The sequence below is a fragment of the Bactrocera neohumeralis genome, chromosome 3 (genome assembly GCF_024586455.1).
Source record: "Bactrocera neohumeralis isolate Rockhampton chromosome 3, APGP_CSIRO_Bneo_wtdbg2-racon-allhic-juicebox.fasta_v2, whole genome shotgun sequence".
Taxonomy (NCBI): Eukaryota; Metazoa; Arthropoda; class Insecta; order Diptera; family Tephritidae; genus Bactrocera; species Bactrocera neohumeralis.
This window is the reverse complement of record NC_065920.1, coordinates 39847338-39868398: the sequence shown is the minus strand read 5'-3', so window position 1 is coordinate 39868398 and position 21061 is coordinate 39847338. Positions and strand designations below refer to the sequence as shown.

At 36.1% G+C, this 21061-nt stretch overlaps 1 protein-coding gene across 1 annotated transcript in view; it reads right to left on the bottom strand.

Annotated features, from left to right (window-relative positions):
- Nucleotides 1–19577, bottom strand: part of LOC126752630 (glycoprotein-N-acetylgalactosamine 3-beta-galactosyltransferase 1) — a 48940-nt gene extending 29363 nt beyond the window's left edge. The window contains exon 1 of the mRNA XM_050463570.1: nucleotides 18375–19577. The gene's annotated coding sequence lies outside the window, so the exon portion shown is untranslated. The remainder of the gene's footprint in view (nucleotides 1–18374) is intronic.
- Between the last annotated feature and the right edge of the window lie 1484 nt (nucleotides 19578–21061).

The following is a 21061-nucleotide window of genomic DNA, read 5'->3' as shown; positions in this document are numbered from 1 at the left end:
ATGAATTTAATACAGTGAATGAGTTATGGTGTACGATTTCAGTTTGCTAGGACATGTTGAATGGTCTGCAACTTCATTGAAAACCAATCACGTGCACTTATTCAGAAAATCATTCCAGTAAAATTTTTTTGGGCAGTTTGCTTCATATGATGAGTAGAAAACTCAGTTCTAATAATTTACTTTCAGGCATTCAAACATTAGCCAGTAACCATGTGTCTTTCAGTGATTAGGATTTTGAAATTTCCGTAAAACCTTCTATGTCATTAGCTATTCTCCTTTCTTCCTTCTATGTTTTCTTTGCCATTAGCATCAGTATTTAAACTTTTAATTATAGAATATGTTTTTGAATTTAGTGAAAATTTCTTTGTCATTGCTGTTAATTTCCGCACAACTGTACACATACATACGGTTATGCTCATATCAGCAATCTAAAAATTGCAATTACACTTTAAATGAGTTCGAATAATAAATATCGTATATTAGTACATTCGTAAAAGCCACACAAATTACTAAAGTTGTAAACCGCAATTTACTAAAATATTTAAATAGCTTAAACAAAAATTAAATTTTTATACTTTTTCAACATGTACAACGTGCGTTCCAAAGTAAACAGAACTTTTTGAATGGTGCGTTAGAATCTGCTATCTTTATCGATTGTCCAGTGAGAATTTCATGACATTTCATTGATTGGAAGAGAAGTTATTGCGTTTTAAGTGTCAGTATGTTTGAGTTATCGGTGCGAAAATGAGCTTCGATCAAAGAGTTAACATTAAATTTTGTTTTGAAATTGGTAAAACTTTTACCGAAACGTTTCAATTGATGAAACAAGTTTATAGCGATAATTGCCTATCACGTAGCATAGTGCACGAGTGGTTTCAACGTTTTCAAAGTGGCCTTGAGGACATAAATGACGATCAATATGTGGGTCAATCAAAATCCTTGATCACCGGAAATTCCATCGAAACTGTGCGTGAATTCATCAAAAATCAGCCGAAATCATCATTGACATTCATGTAAATGGAATTCAATATCTCCAAAACATCGATTTATCGTATTTTGACCGAACATTTGGGCTTACGAAAGGTGTGTGCACGGTTTGTTCCGCACAAATTGACTGACGACCAAAAATTGCTAGAATCCAACATTCGAAAGACGATTATTTGACCAAAAATCCCATTTTAACCATTAACCACTCCTCGTATTTACCTGATATGGCACCGACCGACTCCTTCCTTTTCGGAAAAATGCATTTTCCCATTTAAGGAAAGCGTTATGCAGACGTAGAGGCCATTCAAAAGGCTTGCACCGGCATACTGGCGGCCATACCGGCCAACGAGCTAAACCACGGTCATGTTATTATACCCTGAACAGGGTATATTAAGTTTGTCACGAAGTTTGTAACACCCAGAAGGAATCGTCGGAGACCCAATAAAGTATATACATATATAAATGATCAGTATGTCGAGCTGAGTCTATTTAGCCATTTCCGTCTGTCCGTCTGTCTGTATATATACGAACTAGTGCCTCAGTTTTTAAGATATCGTTTTGAAATTTGGCAAACGTCATTTTCTCTTCAAGAAGCTGCTCATTTGTCGGAACGGCCGATATCGGACCACTATAACATATAGCTGCCATACAAACTGAACGATCGGAATCAAATGCTTGTATGGAAAACTTTCACATTTGACAAGATATATTTACGAAATTTGGTATAAATTATTTTCTAAGGCACCAATGTAATCTGTGAAGGGTATATTAGCTTCGGTGCAACCGAAGTTAACGTTTTTTCTTGTTTTTGCTTAATATCGTTTGGTGTTTAAACAAGGAAAGACTAACGCCTGCACAACGTTTACAAATCGTTCAACTTTATTACGAAAAGTCACGTTCTGTAATCGGCGTACTGAGTGTACTATTCGCAGCACCATAACCCATCTTTAGACCCAGCATTCATTATTGGATAATCGAGATCTTAAATTGAAAGCGTTCAGCGTACAGCTTGTACAAGAACTGACCTTCCCAAGCGACATCGCTTCGCTTAAATGAGCTTTTAAAAGTTTCCAGAAGATCTGATGTTTTCGAGCAACATTTTATTCAGCGTGGGGCCCATTTCTGTTTCACTGGTTATGTAAATAAGCGAAATTGTCACATTTTGGACAAAGAGCAACCTGAAGATATTCAAGAGCTGCCATTTCATCCAGAAAAAATCAACGGTTTGGTGTGGTTTGTGGGCCGGTGGAACGAACGGTCCATATTTCTTCAAAGATGATGCCGGTAAGAACGTAACCTTCAATGGCGTCCGTTATCGCGACATGATAAGCCACTATTTGATTCCTGAAAGTCTAACATCACGCGTGTCATTCGCCAGTTAACAGTCAAAATGCTCGAACAAGTAAACGAAAATTGGACTCAACGGATGGATAATCTGAGACGTAGCCGTGATGAAAGAGATAATCATCAAAAAATAAATGCCAAATAATGTTCTTTCGAATTTCTGTGTTTTTTTTAATTAAGGAAATGGATCATTAACCTAACTTTTCGAATTTCAAATAATAGATGTTTGCAAAATTTTAAATATAAAAGTAATACCGCCACGCTGAGGATCGCAGAACCAATGGTTTACAATTTTTATATGTGATCTTACGTGATGCCGTTAATAATCTCTATATGCTTTGAACTATTTCAATTATTATTTTGGCAAGATTTCATTTTAACCGTTTCAGTAATTTGCAGTAAGAAAACAGTTGACTCAAAACAGGTGGTTGTAATTAACGAAAAAAATTCAAATTATTTTCGGATTTCGGCGTTAGCGCGCCGCCATACGCTTTTATTTAGGTACACCAATAAGTTACAGCTGGAAATGTACGAGAATGATATTAGTTGCTTACTCACTAATCAGATCAATAAATAAAGGAAATAAACGAACATTAAATGACGATGGAATTAAATTAAACTCAGCTGAGTGAACACTAACAGTAATCTTTATAAACAATACATAAACATCATCAGTACAAGCCCATACATACCCACCATTGTATGTGTAAAGTTTCCCGGAAAACACAGTCGTTGGTGTATAATTAATATATAATTCATATAGATGGATGTGCATATGAATATTTTCAAAATATACATACATATAATACATATGTAAGTATGTATGTATGTATATGCTCAGAACATAAATATATCACGCATTATAAAATACACACATATATATACATATAAATACATACATACATATGTATTTGCAATTAGCAATTATTCAATTAAAATCATTCAGCATGTAGTTACAAAATAAAGAAGAAGAGTTGGAATTCAACACTTCATTTAACAAGCAATAAGAATTTGCAGGCAATTATCAGTGGAACGCCGCAAAGACCATGCCGATGAGGGACTCCCACATAAGGGCATGCCAACAAAATACTTAATGGAATTAACTGAAAACACGCAATAAAAGTAAAGTTATTTTTAATTTTGAACAACGAAATGTATGCACTTTTATATATACATATGTACATATGTATATTCAAATATGTTTATAAGTACATACATATGTATGTATTTGTATTGTTGATAACGACAACCTTCAAATTGTGATTTATTTCAAATTGGCATTCCACCCAGTTGCATTTGAAAAGCAGGCACGAATAAAATTATATGCATTCAAATATATTTACATCCATGCATATGTCATTACATACATAAATGTTCAGATACCCACATATGCACATATCCATAATACTCACGTATCCAGAATAATAAATATAAATGCACACGACTCCCAGCCAACCAAATCAAATAAAAAAATTCTATAAACATTAGACAAATACAAGATGCGTACCAAAGTAAACAGGATCTTGCGCCCCCTGATGGCGCCACCTATATGTCGATTCGTGCGTTAGAATCTGTTATCTTTATCGATTGTCCAGTGAGAATTTCATGACATTTCATTGATTGGAAGAGAAGTTATTGCGTTTTAAGTGTCAGTATGTTTGAGTTATCGGTGCGAAAATGAGCTTCGATCAAAGAGTTAACATTAAATTTTGTTTTGAAATTGGTAAAACTTTTTCCGAAGCGTTTCAATTAATGAAGCAAGTTTATGGCGATGTTTGCCTATCCCGTAGCAGAGTGCACGAGTAGTTTCAACGTTTTCAAAGTGGTCGTGAGGACATAAATGACGATCAACATGTGGGCCAATCAAAATCCGTGATCACCGAAATTCCATTGAAACTGTGAGTGAATTCATCAAAAATCTGCCGAAATCATTATTGAAATTCATGGAAATGGAATTGAACATCTCCAAAACATCGATTTATCGCATTTTGACCCAACATTTGGGCTAACGAAAGGTGAGTTCCGCACAAATTGACTGACGACCAAAAATTGCTCAGAATCCAACATTTGAAGGACATCGTTAAAGAGGTCAAGAAGGACAAAAACTTAATTTACACTGTTGTGACTGGTGACGAAACGTGGTGTTTCCAATATGATCTCGAAACGAAACGGCAGAGTGCTGAATGGAAGGCACCGGACGAGCCGAAACTCAAAAAATCATGGAGAAATCAAAAGTGAAGACAATGCTGATTTGTTGTTATGATTCCAAGCGTATTGTCCACAAAGAATTTGTTTCATCCGGGTGGAGTTCTGAAGAGTTTGGTGCGCCGTATTCGACGTTTTCGGGCCGAATATAGCGAAGATAATGCGCCGTCTCATCGATCGACGCTTTGTGACCGATTATTTGACCACTCCCCGTATTCACCTGACCACCGTGCGACTTCTTCCTTTTCGGAAAAATTCATTTGCCCATGAAAGGAAAGCATTATGCAGACGTAGAGGTCATTCAAAATGCTTGCACCGGCATACTGGCGGTCATACCGGCCAACAAGCTAAAATACTCGTTCGACATGCTTTTGGACCGTGCAAAAAGCTGTATTGAAGCAGAAGGAGACTATTTTGAATAAAATAAATTGATTTTGCCGAAAAACCATTTGTTCTTTTTTTTTATAAGTCCTGTTTACTTTGGAACAGACCCATGTGCCCATATTCCGATCGAAAATATCAGCTACGAAAAGTAATCGATTTTAGCTTAAAAGAATTCTGTAGTAGATACAACATTTTTGGTCTACTGGGTAACAATATATATGTATGTATCAGACACATTACTGCCTCAAAAGAATGCTGTGTGTAGGCTCAAACAATTGCTCCCTCGACAAAAAGCCACTGATAAAGCAATGAAGCGGCCCATTGTCTGTCAGCTATGCTAGATTAGTGTCGGCGACGAATCGCATACAAATCGCAACGAAAATGAATAATGCTTAGCGCGCAAAGTGGAATCTCAATGGGATTGTCAGCGAGTCCATCACATACAGACAGACATCCGCATTTCTTAGACATATATATTTATATAGATATACATACGTGTGTACTTGACTGAGAACGGCTGATCGCTAACGACGCTAACTTTTTGTCCATTAAGCATTGGACATAAGTATGAGGAGACGAGATTCCGCTGTTTCTCTGTATGTTCGCATTTCTCTTCTTATAAGATAATTTTCGCAAAATAAAGCAACATACTGATTGGTACATATATATACATACATATTTGAATAAACTATACTTTTTATCAATCGCGTTGGGCAATAAAAAGCTTAAATTGAATTATTGCTGCTTTTATGCCCTACGTACATTTTACAATGGGTATAACAGTTGTGTTTATCTAATGGATTAGATAAAGGATTATAACAAACTACATCACATGGATAGAGGGATTCTTTCGGCAATGTCTATCCATCTATCTCTGAGAATAGAGGATGTTTGAAAGCCAGATAAGGTTCCAAACACACTAAGGGTGCCAGCAGAGTGAACGCTTAAAGCCGAGCCGAGCGGAAATTCACGTGTTGTGTAATTGGGAAAATGCGCTCGGCTCGGCTTGAAGCATCCGCTCTGCAGGCACCCTAAAGCTTTTTCCTCTAAGATCCCGTTACGAAACGATTTCCCAATCATTAAAAGTGAAATAACTCTTTAAATCTGTAAATAGTACTAATGTTTCACAGGTCAAAAATGAGTCATGACCACGCCTACATTCCATATCTCAAAATATAAATTCCCGTCGTCTGCTCAGCTGTACTCGGAATGTGCCGAATAATGATTGCGAGTTTGTATTGAAGCAAAGGACGATTTTTTTCTACATCTGTTAGATTCGATTACGTTAATCTTGTAGGTTAATAAGCAACACAGAGACCAGTTTTGGAATGCCGTTAAGTAGCTCATTAGGAGTAGTCAATTTTTACGATACTAGTGTGCCATCGACCACAACACGTGCGGGATAGGATAGATATCGAGTGTTGAAGAGGGAAGCGAGACGCATTTGCAGACAGAAAAAGAAAGAGGCCGAAATGCGTGAGTATGAAGAGCTTGATAAGCTGGCCGACAGGGGTAATGCTCGAAAATTCTACGAAAAGATGTGGCGGCTTACAGAAGGTTTCATGACCGGAGCAGACTCGTGTAGAACCCCCAAAGGTGATCTAGTCACCGATGCCCAGAGCATACTTAAATTATGGAGGGAACACTTCTCCAGCCTGCTAAATGGCAGTGAACGCGCAACACAAAGAGAAGGAGAACCCGATTCCCCAATCGATGACGATGGAGCAGACGTTCCATTTCCCGACCACGAAGAATTTCGAATAGCAATTACCAGCCTAAAGAACAACAAAGCGGCGGGGGCCGATGGATTGCCGGCCGAGCTATTCAAACACGGCGGCGAAGAACTGATAAGGAGCATGCATCAGCTTCTTTGTAAAATATGGTCGGACGAAAGCACGCCCAACGATTGGAATTTAAGTGTGCTTTGCCCAATCCATAAAAAGGGAGACCCCACAATCTGCGCTAACTACCGTGGGATAAGCCTCCTCAACATCGCATATAAGGTTCTATCGAGCGTATTGTGTGAAATATTAAAGCCCACCGTCAACAAACTGATTGGACCTTATCAATGTGGCTTTAGACCTGGCAAATCAACAACTGACCAGATATTCTCCATGCGCTAAATCTTGGAAAAGACCCGTGAAAGGAGAATCGACACACACCACCTCTTCGTCGATTTCAAAGCTGCTTTCGACAGCACGAAAAGGAGCTGCCTTTATGCCGCGATGTCTGAATTTGGTATCCCCGCAAAACTAATACGGCTGTATAAACTAACGTTGAGCAGCACCAGAAGCTCCGTCAGGATCGGGAAGGACCTCTCCGAGCCGTTCGATACCAAACGAGGTTTCAGACAAGGCGACTCCTTAACGTGCGACTTCAACCTGCTGCTGGAGAAAATAATTCGAGCTGCAGAAATTAATCGAGCAGGAACAAACTTTTATGAGAGTGTACAGCTGCTGGCGTATGCCGATGATATTGATATCATCGACCTCAACACCCGCGCCGTTAGTTCTGCTTTCTCCAGACTGGAAGCAAACCAAATGGGTCTGGCAGTGAGCGAGGGTAAGACGAAATATCTCCTGTCATCAAACAAACAGTCGTCGCACTCGGGACTTGGCTCTCACGTCACTGTTGACAGTCACAACTTTGAAGTTGTAGATAATTTCATATACCTTGGAACCAGTATAAACACCACCAACAATGTCAGCCTGGAAATCCAACGCAAGGATAACTCTTGCCAACAGGTGCTACTTTGGACTGAGTAGGCAATTGAGAAGCAAAGTCCTCTCTCGATGAACAAAAACCAAACTCTATAAGTCACTCATAATTCCTGTCCTGCTATATGGTGCAGAGGCTTGGACGATGACAACAACTGATGAGTCGACGTTGCGAGTTTTCGAGAGAAAAGTTCTGCGAAAGATTTATGGTCTTTTGCGCGTTGGCCACGGCAAATATCGCATTCGATGGAACGATGAGCTGTATGAGATATATGAGGACATTGACATAGTTCAGCGAATTAAAAACAGCGGCTACGCTCGCTAGGTCATGTTGTCCGAATGGACGAAAACACTCCAGCTCTGAAGGTATTCGACGCAGTACCCGCCGGGGAAACAGAGAAAGAGGAAGACCTCCACTCCGTCGGAAGGACCAAGTGGAGAAGGACCTGGCTTCGCTTGGAAAATCCAATTGGCGCCACGTAGCGAAAAGAAGAAACGGCTGGCGCGCTGTTGTTAACTCGGCTATAATCGCGTAAGCGGTGTCTACGCCAGTAAAGAAGAAGAAGAAGTGTGTGAAGTAAACAAGATGTGCCCTATTATTTTACTGGTACCTTGCTCATGATATTTCCTGCTGCCTTCTCAATATGTTAGATCCGTTCTACAGACGTACGCCACCACCAGACTGTGACCGGTGAGCTTTCCAACTATGTTACTACAGTTCCTTCTCTCGACTGCCAGCAGGAGCTTTGTGCATTTCTGATCTACCGCTTTTTACATGACTTTTACAATTTTTCCCCGGTAAATCGTTGCATTGAGTTTTGATTTTCCTGTCTATACACCCGTTCAGGTTGTCTTACAGACAATGCATGGGTTCACCAATGTCAGGTTTTCAGATGACAGCCGTACATCATTAGCCTCGATGCATTTGTGTCTATATCTACATATATATCCATTTATAACTCCAGAGCGGCTGTACTTGGATAATGTGTGATTTGTTGAATTCTGATTCACCCAAAAACACGTATATACGAGTATATCTCAATTGGCATCTAATTAATTAGAAATCTTCGAACTTTGCATCAACTGCGTGTCTCTCATATTCATACCCATACTGAACATACCAGTGAATATAGTATGGTGTGAGGTTCCATCCGAGCTTCAGCTTACCTTACTTGTGGTTATTATTTATATCCGCACATACATACATACCAACATATATTTCTTTATGTAGATACTTAGCAGCTAATTGTGCGCTTTATTTAATACGTGCTTTAATTGTAGCGTTATACTTGAATGTGAGTAATTTTATTTTAATCTACATACATATTAATTCAATTCATGTGTTGCGATTTTTTCTCTACAAGTACGTTTATGATTTTCGCTCTATATATTTAAAATGATAAACGTAAGCAGTCACCAAACTTCCGGCCGACAAAAGTGAGAGATTATGTTCAAATGAATGTGTACGAAGTGGGTTCAAACTATAAGAACACTTCTTTCATGAATTTATGAATTTCATTCTTGCTATATATTATACGTAGTATTATTATTGCTCCCAAAACTCATAACTTTCTCCAGGTCGTAAAGCGATTTTTGTTGAACTTCTAAGGCGAGAGTTTCGATTCCACTAGCGAACCAGTTGTTCTCTTCTAGTCTCTTTCGGCAGATCGTTTCGGTTTTGATTTTGACTTTTTAACCGCATAACATTGGCCAGATGCCAGAACTTAATTTTTATCGATTATAACTCATCGATATAATGCTCCGATATTGGACGTTCCGACAAATGAGCAGCAACTTTGAGAGGAAAAAACGTGTGCGAAATTGCAGATCAACATCCCAAAACCTTAAAAAAAGAAACCAAAGCTTCCCATTCTTAACATCTTTAATTTATTTGGAAAGTCCACTTAATAATGTTTCTTTTGGACTACATACATAGTAGATGTACCATACACATATGTAAGTATATCCAGTAGTTTTCAGTAAATTTTAATTAAAATTTTTGCTCGAAATAGGTACATTCTACATACATAGATACATTATAAGTTAGAGGTTCTAATTATCAAAATATTACACCGTTACTTCCAACTATGATTAAGATCTAGATGGAATATATATAAACGTTTAGATTCCAACATAAGTTTCGGAGAATCCATAATTTAGTACAGGGTGTTTTTAAATGTTTGAAATTTCTTGGTCAAATTATACGTATTATATTACTTATTTTGACATTCAAGTTTAATCTACTGTAGGAACTTCGGCAAATACCATTCGTTATTTGGTTCGATTCGGTAAACTTACTTTTCCTTAGTTGAAAGTATACAAGAGCCGACTTCGACTAAGTACTTCTCCAACTTCGCAAATGAAGGAAGAGCTCTACTTCCTGGTTAAATTTTTTGTAAAAAAAAAACAACAGTTAGTTAAATTCGATAAAGGAGTCTAAGTATATTTCGTATTAAAGTTATAAAACTGCTATTCTATCTTTATTTTATGTGTTTTATACAGCTATTTGTTCGATTTGCCACTTTGTAAATTATGAGGAATTGAGGGCAGCTATTTTTAGACTACGTAATGTAAAGTAATATGTAGATCGTGATCGACTTCGAGACAGTCGATCAGCTTAAGGGGATACATGGGTTTCCTAGGATAAAAAAATCCAAATAGCTGTGTTCGAAAAAAAGTCCTTCCCAAGTCTTTAAAATTTCTATCTCAAGGACCTGTGTAAAATTTCATGATTTTCTATCTTGCCAAACGACTTCAAAAACACAGTTTCGAGAAAAACGCATTTAAAGACGGCGCACTTAGTCTAGCTCGCCTCGAGCGCACAAGTTCGCGAGGCTGTATCTACGAAACTATTACTTGGATCAACTTCAAAATTTAGGTCAATACTCTAGAGGTGTTGTATAATTTAATAATATAATAAAAAAGTTCGATTTCTTGGAACCCGTAAACCCATGTAACCACTTACCTAAAAACAAGAGAATATTACTTATTTATACAAAGTTCAAACATGTTCGTTTTGGAAGCTAATAACCCTAAATCGACTATGCCTACAATATGTTATAATATAGTTTTTTATTCTTTTAAATAGTTAAATATATATGTGAGTTCCACAATAGTTAAAAACTTCGTTCCGAAAGTTCTGCTCTAATGTACCATACCGACCTACCTTCATAAAAATATGTACATTAAAGTGGGTCAAAAACCAATATTTTGTTCGCTTGGTAATCTGATAAATAGCTACTTAGACATCTTTAAAGATATCTTCCTTAGGAAAGTCCCTCCAAGTATGAGCTATTAAATGTAACGGGAAGGTCGTCATTGCAGTTTTATATTTTTTCCACATTATCAGGAAGCAAAATTCAAATCTCACTTCTAACTACCAAAAAAATATCTCGTGTCATAGCCGTTTAAAAAATATTAACGGTTAAAGTTTAATTATTTTAAGGCAAATATTTGTTAAAGACTTTTATAGTTCAACGAAAAAAGTTCATTTTAATTTGCTGAAAGCTCATATAGCGCAATTCAGTAAGCACTAGTCACTATTTGAAACTATTTAAAGTAAAGTCTCAATTTGTGACTATTTACAATACAATCTCTAATCTTTAGTCAAAAAATATTGTCTCAAATTAGTCACCTGATAGTTAGCAGGTCACAAAACTAAAAAGACCTCTTAAATATACTGACTTATATCTATCCTATTATCATCATAGATATTAATCGATTGCCTTTTTTATATTTTGTAAGCAACTTAAAGACGAAAAAGCTAAAAATAAACTAATTTCATTTTAAAAATATTTTATTTTTAACATGACATGTGACAGCTTATTAGATCTATTCATTTTCAAATAAAGAGATCAATCCACAAAAATCATCTCTAATTTAAAATCTCCAATTTAGAAACCTATGATTGTATTAAAGTACATCCCCCAGCTGGCAGGGGGTAGAATTTACCTGCGGTAAGGTTTGCCTATCGTAAGAGGCGACTAAAATCCAATATGCACTATGTCTGTATTTTTTGACTTGCTTTGAAATTTCATAGTCTTAACAGAAATAGTGGCTATAATACTTTGAATGAGTTTCCTTCTACTGAAAAGACATTTGAAGTTCAAGCGACAAATGTCACCAGTCATTGAGTTTGATGGGTGCTAAACTGGTAGTAGCAAGAGAAACAAAGTCTGACCGGAGACTTAAATCAGGTACCACGGGAGCAGTGCGCCAGAGGAGTTCGCTCCAATCTGCTCATTGAGTTTGGTCCTTTCGGAAGATTCGTGGTGGCTATGGTTTTAAAATAAAGGCAGTTAGAATTGAAGAACTCAATGCAGTGTGCAGTCGCACAGCGGCCGGCGGCCGGATCCACAGCACGGCAGAAGTATTAAATCGGCGTCGAACCCGACCAAAGTGGAAAAGGTGTCCCTTCCACCTGACCAATTTCAAAAACCAGATATTATTTAGGGCGCTGATCAACGCATTGTTTTGATCTAGGTGCTTTAAACAAAGCACCTTAAGGTTTCTTTTGACACACCCTAATGTACATACATGTGTACATAGAAGCTTCGTTGCTCGCGTGTTTAATTTGATACTTGCGCACATTTTTATTTATTTGCATCCGATGCACACGACAAATCAGCAAACAAATTAAGGTGCTATAAAATTTCGTTCGACTGCACATTGAATCAGAAAAATTAAAAAAAAAAGTGATTAGAAATTTGAAACCAATAGTATTTTCAGCCGCAAATTGTATATTTTGTATTTGGTCGATTAAGCGCAATTAGTGGAGTCACACAACTACGAAATAAACATCAAAACATTTGCATATGATTAAGTATAACGTAAATAATATAGCGTTATTTAACCCTAGAAAGATAACGCTATTTTATAGCACTGGAAATATGGCGTTACGTCGAAATGTATTTTGAACTCAGATTGTTTATTTCATTCATTTTTAGCCTTACGAGGTGCATATTAAGTAAAGACATAAAGAGACTGAGCAAATGCGCGTTCGAAGTTTGAACTTTGAATTCAAATGAAAGTCTGAGAGTGTAAGCTAAAATGAGTACGTAATTTCGACGTATTGTTACCTTAAAATTGTTAAAATACACTCCATATTCACTTGAAACAATTTCTAGTTACTCCCTGATTTCGATTTGAATTATATGCCATCACGGTTTCGACCCACTCTTACAGAAGATCCTAATCATGGTGATATTAAGGTTAACTACCATTGACTTGTTTACACAATAAGTAAAACTTACACCTAATATCTCTATAAAAAATCGTAAACGTCAACAAGTAAGGAAGGGCTAAGTTCGGGTGCAACCGAACATTTTATACTCTTGTAACTTGCAAGAATCAAAGCCAGGGAAATAATGTAAGGTGTAAAACCAATCATATAGAATAAAGTCAGCCGAATGTTCGAAAATCCTGTTATCAGTTATATAGTGGCTAGGCCAAGTTTTCGCTCTAATTTATCTATTTTAGGCACAAAGATACACTATTATGAGTAAAACACGTTCTCATATTTTCATTGGAATAACTCACATATTGGCCGATATATGTATGTGGTACAAAGTAACCCCGAAGTTCAAAAATCTTTATATTAAGTATACTAGGGCTAAGGGAAGTATTGGTCCGATTCAAACCATTTTTGACATAAAGACATTCAATTATAAGAGAAGAATTATCCCTTAATTTCAGTATATATTTATATCACACATTGACCCACATTTTCGAACAAAAATCAACAATAGGCATCGGAGTCTAAATGTTCAGTGCTTAAAGGCTTGAACAGTTTTTAATGGATTTAAACAATTTTTGGCCATGAGGTGGAACACACTTAATACATAATACGTGCAAAGTTTTATGCCGTTATATTAATTGTTTCTTGATTTGTGTACAGGAAACTGAACGAATCAAGTGGAATTTAAAATTGTCTTACATATGTATGTATATGAGGAGTAGGCGTGGTTGCTGTCGGATTTCGTCCATTTTCACAATGTGACATAAGAATATAACAAGAATGCCACGTACAAAATTTTAAAAATTGAAATCGGTTGGTCGGGTGCAGAGTAGATTTCAACAAAAAGTGGGCGGTGCCACCCCCATTGTCCATTTTTCACACCGGCTCCCATAAAGCTCTCTCATACCATCTCGGTAGTAAAGTTTAATGCCTGTGGCAGATTAAAAATGTTAGAGGGCGAGGCCACGCCTTCTTTTTCGAAAATTGTTGTCCACAGGTGCCCCTTGCTACTGCGATCCTCCGTACGAAATTACAGCTTGATATCTTAATTCAGTGCTTAGTTATGGCACTTCATACATACATATGTTTTCGGTTAATGGCGATTTGTGGACATGGCAGTAGTCCGATTACGCCCATCTACGAACTCAATGAGTGCAAGCAATCAAACTGTGAGTTTTGTCTTTACTAAATTGATTTTCGAAACAAACCGAGATTTATGAAAGAGAAATCGTATACTGATGAGACAGGTATTTATGATAATACACTCTTCAACGTTGCCCTCTACCGATTTAGTACTATCTTGAGAAAAGATCTATTCTAGAAAAATGTGGTCACAAATTATTTTTAGTAATGGAAAATGCCAAGAATACAATAATAATCTTACCATACCATAAGATACTTAGTAAGTTTTTTCCCAATGATTTTTGAAATCGGTACCCACCCTAATATTGCCTTTCCTTCCAGAGAAGAATGGGACACAGGAATAATTATCTATATAAAGATAGAACCAAACTAGATAATTGAGTGGGACGTGGTGTCTTTCAGTAAATTTAGAAAAACGCCTTCCGACTAACAGACCAGAGTGCGCTCACAATAAGAAATATATTTACATATATGTTAGTATATGGTATACAAGTAGCTAAACGGCTTTGAAATCACTAAAGTCTTTCAGAGTTTAATTAAAGATAGTGAAAGAACGCCTTGATTTCTTGGCGGATCTATCATCCTATTTCACAGCTCGTTGGTGAAGTAGTTGAACTACCTAGAGCAGGCACCGCCCTACAATTAGACTCTGAAAAAAGGAAATTTAGATGTATTTGAATAGGTTTGTAGATGTTTAATAGACAGACATGTTGTAAATACAGCTGAGTCTCGGTGGAATCAGTCCCTAGCTTGTTCAACAAGCAGGTAAACGTGGTAAGAATGAAATATGGGCCGACTCTTAATATTCAATAGGAATGACTCTAGTAATAGTACTTACAGGCTACTGCCTAATTGGCAGACATGACTGGGAACACCATACAATGACTGTCAAGAGGTAAAAGAAGAGGAGACTATAAAATATCTTCTAGGCGAATACACAACTTTATATAGGAAAAGAATCGCACTATCGGTCGAACGTTTTTTGACGATGCTTCGGAGATTACACAGATGAGACTTTTTGTAATGATGAACTTCTTCAGAAGCCCAAGATGATTCAGAGATGACATAACCGTGTAAAAGGATTTTAGTCCTAGTAGCTTCATAATTGGCCTCCCAAAGGCCTAGGTCCGTCGTCAGACACTCAATCTATTTACATACCTACCGATATACATATGTATGTAGTATAAGAGATATGTTTGAATTTTTAATTAAAATGTGAACAGAATATGAACCAGATATCTATCAAAATGTATATGAACGTCCCTATGTAGAATTATGCACATATGTACATACATATGTCTATGTACCTATAGATAAGTATTTTTAAACTTAAGTTAATTAATCATCAAAATGACATTGATAATATATAAATAATACACGTTGATAAGAACTAGATGATGCCTTAGCCGCTCAGGTACTCTTGTATGTACCCAAATACATACTTATGTCATCACTCACACATTTGCAAAAAAGTATTTGATTAAACCAAATTATCAGTAATTTTTAGCTATATTTCCTTTATATGTATATGAAATCTGTACATACATATTTACTTCTAAAATACATATGTATATTTAATTATTTTGTTTATTTTTGTTTTGTTATAAATAACATTCATAGATAGACTGTATGTTATATACATATGTACATTTATAGTTACGAAATAATTGAAACTAATTTTAGAAAACAGTTACATTTTGTTATGAAAATAGTAGGTACATTGTTTTACTTTGTTTACGTCAACAATTCGCAACTAAATTATAGCAAAATCAAATCGAGTGAAAATATTTCTAAGGCATTGAAATGCTATATTGCAGTACTTCTTGTTAGTGTATGGTATATACAAGTATGTGTGTATGTATGTATATACCATATTAAGCTAGCCGAATATGATAATTTGAAAAACAAGAAAAAAACATTAACTTTGGTTGTACTGATGCTATAATACCCTTCACAAATAAAACAGTTTTCCATACAAAAACTAGATTTGGATCCGCCTGTTTATATGTAGTCCGATCTGAATAATATGTTCGGATATAGTTTGCTTTGGTAGCCTTATCGATGTCAAATTTCATGAAGATTACTCGTTTTTCCATACAAGAACTTCATTTCACATGATCTTTCAGTTTGTATGGCAACCATGGCGGAAAGAGGGGAAAATGGGGAAAACAAAACGCGAAAATTTCTGCGTAAGAACTTGCGAAGAATACTACAGGCTCTCAGTGTACATTCCTCTATTGCAAACAATCGGCGAAGATTTGAAGACGCGCTTTTCTAGAGAAGTATTGGATGAATTTCAAGTGAGTTTGCTTCTATTTGCTTTGAAAACTAAAGGAATGGAAAATGTTATTGCTTGCTCTTTAGATAGATTCAAAGGCCTTTTGGATAATGACAACGTCGTTTGACTTTTGAAGGTCAAAGGTGAACTTGATCACCGACAGTGCCATTGGCGGCAGAATCAAAAGTCAAAAGGCAAAAATTTAGCGGCTACTGCATTGGAAACGTTGAAGAACTGCGATGTAGACCTATACCCCATAATACATAGTTTTCTTCGCACACTTCCTGTGACGAATGCGAGCTCTGAACCCTTTTTTTTTCGCCACTTCGCCGCATGAAATCATGGCTGAGGACGAACTTGCTTTAAAATAGATTGATCGGTCTAACGTTGCTGTACACGCATCATGACACTGAAATCACTGCAAAAGAAGTTCTCTAAAGATTCTCAAAACTTGGCCCACATCGTTTGATTTGTAAAATTTTTCTATTCAATACACGAACAGACTACAGTATTATACATAGAGTATGACGATTTTATATTAGAAGGTCAATTTGAATTTATGATATTAAACTGTATATGGACTACAATATTTAACGTATGTATGTATATAACGTTGATAGCGTTTTACCTGAATTTGTTGGTCAGCAAATTGTATCTTTTTTACCCTGAACAGGGTATATTAACTTAGCCACAAAATTTGTAACACTCACAAAGAATCGTCGGAGGCCCTATAAAATATATCATGAAATTTGACAAAGATTGTTATTCAAGGCAACTATACAATCCTCGAAGATCGGATCACTTTATGGTAGAGTAATACCATGTTCAGACCGACACTTAATCACACGATTTCGGCTGTTAAATGGATTATCCCACTAATCTTAAAAATTTATCAAGATTTCGCCATACAAAAATGACAGTTCCAAATCACTTCATTGAAATGATTTGAAACTGATCCACGTTAAATCTCTCTGTGCGACTCTGATTTTGCGCAATCTACTTGTCAGCACTGGAAATCTGTTACATTATCACAGCTGATTTAGACACTACAAAGGAAAAAAATGTAAACAAACAAATTTTTTTTAAAGCAATGAACCTAATTTCATCTGAAAATCGACTGAAATGAAAAAATGCATCCATTATTTCTATTATATGGAAAATATTAAAAAAAAAAACCGTCTTTTTATTTCAAAATACTATATGACAATCTTTTCTTTTGATAAATATTAAGCGATGTGAATTCTTGAATGACAATAACAGCTGTTTTTTCTAACGGCAGTGAGAACACTGTTGGGTCATGAAATGCTTAAATATACTCTAATCTTTTAAATTTTCGGTCTGAACATGGTATTAAGCTTTCAACCAAACTGATCGGTCAAAATCAAGTTCTTCTATAGAATCTTTTGTATTTGTAAAGGGTATTATAGGGTCAAAATCAAGTTCTTCTATAAAATCTTTTGTATTTGTAGAGGGTATTATAGCTTCGCCGCAAGCACATGTTTTTACTTGTTTTTCTTTTATTCAGCCGTTAGGTAAATCCCTTCATTTTTATTTTCTTATCAATTGTTTTAATCGATTATTATTATTGTTCTAAGATGTATACCGATGTCTCACAAATTGACTTTTATCGACAGTTGAGTCACCATAACGTGAGCTAGGGTCTCCTTTTTCGTATGGTTTTTGATAATTTTTTTATTACTTATAAACTGCGTTAAACTCAGTTTCTCTATAAACTGTAAACACAACAAATAATTTGACACTCAATTGAGAAAACCAATTTGACAGCACATCACACATACAAACAATAGAGTGAAGAGAGCAGGGTAATAGTTGTGAGAGAATCTAATATTAACTTTGGCAAGGAGTAGAAAGAGTAAAGAGAGCGATTGGTATAGCAACCACATATGTACGTTATTGTTATTGTTTTGTCTGCAAATAATTTTCCGACTTTTCGAAGAATTTTTGAGTTTGCAAAAATGCTTACTCACTGCATTTAATGCCATGCTTTTTGATATTAGAAAAAATTATGAAAGACTTCTTTATGCACACGTGTATTTTTGTTATTGCGATTAGAACTCACCTTATCTGCAATATTTATAAATTCCTGGAAAGCTAAGTAAATCTTTTCATTCACCTTCACAACACTTTCACGGTACCGTTAAGAGCGCGTTATACTCAAAGTCCACTGGCACTTTTCTCACGCAATATTTGCTTATTTGCATTTTTTTTACAACTCACTATATAGAAATATTTGCATTCATACATGCATATACATTACATACATACATGTACTTATGTACATACTATGTCGATAAACTCCGAACGCACTTATTTTTAACACGTTTCTGCAGTTGACTGTTTTCATTGCATTTCCTACACTTCTAATGCATATAATTTATGAAAATATATACATGCATATGTATGGATGTATGTATGTGTGTATACGCCACACACGTTTCATAATTTTCAGCCACCACTATCACCTATTAATCTTGCATACACAAATATTTTCATTCGAATTCACTTTAGCTGCCACTTTCCACTTCATCGATATTTCAACTTAACTCAAATAGCATTATTGTTTAGAAAATAATGTAGCGAAAAAAGGCAACAAATTAATCAATTCCTCTTGCTTAGTCACAGAAGAACGAATGATCGCGTTTAGCACCGCATTGGCCCTGCATGCAAAGTTGGGGATTAAAATAAAAACAAAAAGCGCACACCGTTAATGTGCACTATTCACTCGGCAATTCGCTTTTGCTCACGCCCGCATTCGCGTTGGCCGCCGCTAACGAGCCTCAGCACACAACCGGCAGTAGCACCGGCAGAGACTAGTAGCCTACTTGGCCCTGCATGCACATTCAGCAGCTGCGACAGGAACGAATGTACTATTTGGACGCGCTCACAATGCTTTCGCTGGTGGCTATGTGCTTGCTGGGGTTGTCAAGCGATTGAGTACCTCCCTGAAAAGAGTCATCACTAACGACGCTATTTGTCGCGATAGAGCGCCGAGAGCACACTGTGAGTATTTTTCTAAATCCATTTAGGGGTTTGTTTATCATGCATAGAGGGGTTGACTTATGGGCGACCTATGGTGGTTTGTTTTGTTTTTTTTTTTTTGTATTTGTTCAACTGTCACATTTTGCGTACTTTTTTATTTCGAATTAAATTTTACGTTAGAATTTGCAATTCCAATTATAGTTTTATGTACAGGCATTAAATATTAACTTTCGTTTTCGCTGCACAACACGAGACTGCCGTTTTCATTGAACGATTTTTAATAAAAGCTTGCCTATTACTGAAGTTAAATAGCACTAAAATTACGTGTGATTAACAATAGAAGACACTGACACAATAAAAACAGCTGCTGAATCAGTAGCATGCACGAGTATTCTCCCTTGCATATAACAACAACAACACCTACCTCAATTATATATACATAACCAAACATATATGAACATACATATGTACATGTAAGTATATGTACATAAAAAATAAAAACGGGAGCGTTTGATAGAAGTCATCTTGCCCGACGCGAAGATGAGCTACAGATTTGTATGAAAAGCAAGAAAAAACGTTAACTTCACCCTTCATAGGAGCATTTCTTATGGCATAAAAGGGTATAAAGAGAACTTTATTTTGATTTTGATCGGTCATTTTGTAAATATACATACATATACATATATACATAGACCGATGTGAACAATTTTTTCGGAGATTGTGCCACTGAAGATATCTCGTCAAACAAAAAAGCTTGCCATACAAGGTTTTGATCCTACAGTTTGTATGGCAGCTATGCAATAGTGGTCCGATCTGAGCAATTTTCGGAGAATAGTAACGTGCATCGTAGGGCGGTAATTGAAGTCAAAATTTGAGAAAATATCTAGCTAAATAAAAAAGCTCTCATACAAGGACTGGAATTGGATTGTGCAGTTTGTATGACAGCAATATACTTTAGTGGTGCAATAAGAGTGGTTCCTACAAATGAGCACCCTCTTGAGGAGATAATAGCGTGTACGAAAATTTTCAGATCGATACCGCAAAACTGAGGGACTAATTCGCGTATATACGGACAGACGGATATGGCTAAATATAGTACTCTTGATGTTGTAGCGCCCAAAGACATGACATAATTAATGTTTTCTTATGTTGCCGACTATCATTTCGGTCTTATCTAAATCCAGGCCCGTCAACAATATATGTACGTACATACATACATACATATATGAAAAGTACACCATAGAGTTTTCTTCTCATCTTGCTCTATTGTGCTACTGATAACTTCTGTAAATAATATATGCTAAGACGTTAGGTCTTAAGTTAGGCCTCAGCAGAAATTACTCAAAATAATACTCTATATCAATCTTCAATGACATTCCTTATCTTATCGAATAATATTCGTGTATTCATATATTCTCTTTCGGCTATCTAGATGTACGGGGCATCTCGACAGGATAAAATTTATAGTATACTAACTGTATTGCCGTGCCTATTGCCTGTGGAGACTCCACATTGCTTATTGCTTACTGTATATGGAATACTAATTAGTTTGCCATATATTGTAAGCTATAAGCTGTCACTTCAGCAGTTTGACAGCGCAGTTTTCATTTCTATGAAAATTTCGAAGAGGTAACATATTCCATTTGCACATATGCCGTCGGCATTTTCTTTTCGGTAATATGAAATTTAGAAGAGCAAGTATTAAGACGGCTGTGTTATATTATAAAAATAAAGTACATTTTCAAAATAGCATTTTTCCAAAAAATT